Source organism: Pinus tabuliformis, chromosome 6, assembly GCF_031772625.1.
Source record: "Pinus tabuliformis cultivar Carrire ecotype Pingquan chromosome 6, CPIR1, whole genome shotgun sequence".
In the NCBI taxonomy this organism is placed as follows: Eukaryota; Viridiplantae; Streptophyta; class Pinopsida; order Pinales; family Pinaceae; genus Pinus; species Pinus tabuliformis.
The window spans coordinates 1,498,666,589-1,498,672,261 of record NC_142292.1 but is presented as its reverse complement, the minus strand read 5'-3'; the positions used below and the strand labels follow the sequence as shown (position 1 = coordinate 1,498,672,261).

General features: G+C 34.3%; 1 non-coding gene across 1 annotated transcript; it reads left to right on the top strand.

Moving 5' to 3' along the window:
- The first annotated feature begins 5,260 nt into the window (after positions 1 to 5,260).
- On the top strand, positions 5,261 to 5,347 carry LOC149264343 (small nucleolar RNA U31b). The gene has a single exon (XR_016261426.1). It is a non-coding gene; the product is annotated as a small nucleolar RNA U31b (small nucleolar RNA).
- The last annotated feature ends 326 nt before the right edge of the window (positions 5,348 to 5,673 follow it).

Below are 5,673 nucleotides of genomic sequence, written 5' to 3'. Positions count from 1 at the left end.
TACTTACTTCGAACATAATCACTAGAAGAGCTATGGATGCTAGGGATCCACATAAAAGGGTTGCATAGCTGAACAATATCATACTTACATGCATCATTGACCAATAAGATTGTAGCGCGGGTACTAACATTCCGGATCGTTGCATTTCCTCCGGAAGACCTAAAGTAGCAAAACCATGAGTTAACATACCACTTGGCGCGGTGATTGCACCTAACCACCGATCATCTCGACTCCGTACTTCTAGAAGTGTATGGAACACAGATGAACTCCAGGAAAGGAACATGAATGATTCATACAAATTACTCAACGGTAAATGTCCTGAATAAAGCCAACGATTAATTAATAATCCTGTTGTACAAAGAAAAGTAACTATCATGCCCTTTCCTCCCGAACTACTTAGTCCTTCAATTCGATAAACTAAGGTTCCCCAATAAATGAGAGTGAAAACCAAAATGAGAAAAAAAGAGATGTGAGCCAATATATGTTCTATAGTTATGAATATCATAATAAACTCATTTATTCGTTTTATTCCCGAATGAGATCTATGATGGAAAGATAGGATTGATCCATCACAATGAAAATAGACTAAACATATATTGTTACATAGGAAGAAGTGATTGATGAGATCTTCCTGGAAAAATACCGCCACTCGGATTTGAACCGAGATGCTCTCGCACTGCTTCCTAAGAGCAGCGTGTCTACCAATTTCACCATGGCGGCTTCGTAGGGACCATACTAGCTTATTTACACCAGATCATCAATGTTATGGAACGTGTCTAGCAGAGGGAGTGATCTGTGAATATAATATAAGTCCAAATAAGATCTAAGTTCGAGCATTAACATTTGAATCCAAAACCTTATAAAACATTTTTCCTTTATAATAATGTAATACATGTTACTTCATATTTTTATTATTATTAATCTACAAATTATATGTATATTTTTTTTTATCTTTGATTCCTTAAGGATCACATTTTAGATTACATATTCAAAAGGATATTCACTTTTAGTAATATTAATAACAAAAATAAATTTAATAGTAAATATTTTATTGAATATAAATATTTTTAATTTAAAAATTAAATTTTAGTTTTTTATTTTTTCAGGTGAAAATAAATAAATTCTTAATCCGTGATTTTGATTTTAATAAAAAAAGTTTTAATAATATATCCTCATTATTTATTCCAAAATTTTATGAACTTAAAAATTAAATTTTAATTATTATAAAATTATTTTAAATTTTAAAATATTTTTCACTTTATAATTTAATAGTTATTATTTTATAAATTTAAAAAAAACTTAAAATATTCTTCAAATATTAAAATAAGTTTAACTTTATCGACTTATTTTTTTTATTTAAATTTAAATAAATATTATAAATACCATTTAACTTTTAAATATTTTTTTTTATTATTCAATTATTATTTATTTTATCTCAATTAAAATGTCTTTTATCATATCTATAAATAAAACATTATTTAACTAAGCTAAAGTTGTAAATAAATTAGCTGTAAATAAATTAGTGCTCCAACAAGTTATTAGGTACAAACTAAAAATAAAACCTAATAAAATATTAAAACATAATAACTTAAATTTATAATTAAAAGTGAAGTTATTAAAGTATTCATGGTTTTTATTTTTTCCCCCTTTAAGACTAATATATCAAAAAAAAAATTTGGACTAAGACAAATGGTATCTCAACTCAATTTTTGTTGTTGAATCATCGTACTTCTCGGAAAAATTTAAGGACTAAACAAATAGGTGTTTTATATTGGAATCTTCCTCGCCTCATAAAATGATAAGGCGGTGAACATATACATAGTTAATATCGTCATTATGTGTATTTAATTTCCATTCTATTTTTTTTGGGAATCTTGTACACGTGGAAAATTAAACACAAGTGAACTGGAGTGCTTTTCCGTAAAGGATTGGAAAAACGTTCATAATCGGGAATGATTTTGTATTTTTTTTTACTGGAATCAACATATCTCACTATTACAATCCTTTCCCTTTCCACATATCTCACGAAACATATGAGTAGGAGGTCGAATACACATGGGAAACAAGAGAGTGACACTAGGGAGGGATAGCATATGAGTAGAAGGTCGACTACACATGGGAACAAGAGAGTGACACTAGGGAGGGATAGAGAGATAGAGTTTATCTAACTTAATTCACATCTAGCTTATTTCATCCACTAACCATTGGAATTGTTGTTAATGTTGGATTAATATGTGAGGAGAAGAGGCCACTTGTGTTGTCAATTGTTTTTTCTAACTTGTAGATAGTGCAATGCATCCTCAAATCATCTAGCTCAAATTGGCATATGAGAGGGATCTCTGAGAATAATGTTGTCAAGAAAATGAAATATTGACCAACAAAACCAGTTAGGAAGGTGATATTGAAATGCACCACAAAAATTCATACTATCAACCTTGAGAGGGGCACCATCTACTTATCCATAAATGAAGTCATCCTTACAAGTTTGGAGTGAATGTGCCTATATTGTGTACTTCATTCCCTACTACAGAGGACTTGAACACATATAGAACCTATGATGTGGAAAACACATGATAGAACCTATGATGTGGAAGCTACCCTTTGAGAGTCTAAACATTATTGTACCAAGATTACATCATGTAGCATTATGTTGCCATCCATGCATGACAAGTGTTGACCATAATGAGCTCATGGCATTACCTGCTGTGAGATTTCTTGATTTGACTTAAACAAAACACTTCCTAATTTTTCAATTCATCATCTCTCAAGTTTAGGGCTTTGGGTACATGGTAAAACATAACTATGGAAAGTTATGCAAGCTCCACAATGATTTTTTGGGAAATTGAAGCCAAGTTGGTTTCCTAGGGAAAGGGTCTTGAGAAAATGTAATTGATTATTAACAATGGCTCACTCAAGATAATCTATGAGAAAGGATTCAATAAGGAACTCAATTAGACTTCATTTTGAGACAAGAACACGGTTGTGGTTTGCCACAAGGGAAACTAGAGCTACAGATAATGAGATCTATAGTTTATCATCCAAAACCATCCAAAAATATTACTAGCCTCCATCTAATTTTCTGACATACACTAGGACAGAAATACAAAATAACAATTTCCAGTTATAGCTGGCTAAACATCTTCTAGAAGAAACTAATTTACTAAAAGTAAAAAACATAAGCCAAAAGGTCAAGCAAATATCAATCATCATAGGATGTTACTTGGGCCGAATCCTAGGTGGTTATGCCTGTTGGAGCTGGAGGCTTGAGGCCACATTGTAGATGACCTTCTATGTGTGCCATGTGAGCAATGAAGTTGGCTAAGAAAGAGTAGTGGTGGCATTAGACTCGTCACATTTCATTAAGGCATGCTATGATTTCATTTTCTTCCTCGCACTTTTCTTTAAGTACCCTATCCAGGAGCTTCTTCATTTTCCAATAGAATTTGATGGAATTGAGGTATTAACTCTGCCTTACCCTGGTATGGCCAGGGTTAGGGACACAACTAGCTAATTCAATTTGGATTTCAGAGTTGGAGTGGGCTTGGTAATAATTAGTGGTTAAAGCTTCTAACTTGTGAATTTCCTCTTGGATTTTAGGCAGAGTGGAGGAATGGAAAATAGCCATAGCTATTTGAACTTGTGTTTGAGCCCAAGATCTTCCCTGAGGGCCTCGACCTCTAAACCATTGGTGAGGGTGCCTATGCTGATGGGGCATAACACTCAAAGGAAAGGTAAGCCCAGTGAAAGAAACCCCTTGTAGAGGGGAAGACCAGTGAGGAAAATGGAAAGAAACTAGGACAAAGTCATAAGAAACTTCATGGTTTGCTTCAAGGCTAGCCTAGGGATGGTATTAGCTAACAATGGAAAAGGAGGGGCTTACAAAGGATAGCTCTAAGAAGGGTCAATCAACCATAAAACCTTGGGCATGCCAATTAGTTTCCTCACCACTGAGATGCTTTGCAAACCGAAAACCAAATTCCACCATGCAAATATAAACAGGCTAAAAATTCTTCAAAGATTGGAAATACAAATATTTATTGCATAAATGTCAGCCCACCAGGCATTGAGCTACTGTAGGAAAGACATGCTTCTTCTCCAGATACTGCCCATTCTCAATTAGACCCCCGCTGCGACCACTTCCAAAATCCAAGGGCTCGCTATGACTACAATTACCTCCCAACTCCAAGCTGGAATTGTTGTCATAGAGTGTACCATGAAGGCCAACCTCTGGGGGACTAGTACCTCCATGCACTAGAATGTCCACAAAGCTAGTGACGTGGTGGAAATATCCCACCCATGGTTGGTAAACGCCACTAAAGTTGTAGAAAAAACATGGAGCCATGACAAAAGGGTCAAGAGCTCACAATATGAATGAGAGATGTCATCTTAATGCAAAGGGATGTGAAGATGATTTACATGTGCGAGTGCATGGGGTGAGATAGCCATGCCATTTCTCTCCTAAATGCGATGGGAAGTAACAAGGTGGTGGAATTTTCTATCCATTGACATTGTTTACAACAACCCAATTAAAAGAAATAAAAGAAATATATTATTATTAGCCAAAGGCTTCCTATTTCAAGGTGGAAGGAGGATCATTGACATTTTTTATAAAACAAATTGGATGAGCAAGATTAAATCTAGGGTGAATATTCCACAAATATATTTCGTCTCAGAAGCATATCTACGTCTCTACTGCCTCTAGAGCATGAGGAGATGGTAGAAAATGTTACATCTTATTTTCTTAATTGAATTTTAGTAGGTTCGATCCCTCTCACCATCGGTAACGTGGCAGAAGAGGAAATTGAAAGGACATAAACACTCTTGGTTGATGGCGGACATGTAATCTGAAATAACAAAGATGCATTCTGTAGGTCTCCTTTGGTATCTGATGTCGGAGCGAAAGCAATGATAAGGCATCTCATAGACGAGGCCAACATTGAAAGATTAGCAGGTCTTGTGACACAGATTAGCTTTGTGCTTCTATTGTTACTATTTAACTGCTCACATTTATTGGTCTGTTGTCTAAACCTACAACTGACTCACTTTTGTATGTATGATTGCTGGGGTTGATATTCTATCTTGTAATTTTGTGTTTTGAGGCTTTTTTGGTTGTGAATGTTTTTGTTTGGGTTTATATTGCTATTATCGCGGTGCAACTGAAGATGAAGAAAACATGTTAGTCCATGATTGAATATGATTATTTCAATTAATCACCATCTTTTAGTTGAAGCTGCACATATATTCTTTTGTACTGTATGTGGAATGTGATGATGGATTAATAGTCGCCCAAGTATAAGTAGCACTTATTTTGTGTTGTGTGATGATTAACAATTTTACATTTTGATTTTATATTTTTCTACAAATCATGCTCTAACGCCATGTAGATTTTCCTATAGATTCACAGGTCATGTAATTTCCTAAAACACAAGACAATAATCTACTCTACTCTCAAACAACAGAAACCAATGATCGATGAAAACAATAATCAGTAAGAGGAAGAACATCAATGGCACATAACACAATTGTTTCTCTAGGGAAGGCCACTACTCAAACCCTCACTATCTATTGCATTAATCATAAATCTAAGTGATAATAAAAAGCTTGTTGTCACAAGAATAATTCCGCACAATTTTGATCAACTCTCTACCTCACAAGCCCGCACTGACTAACACT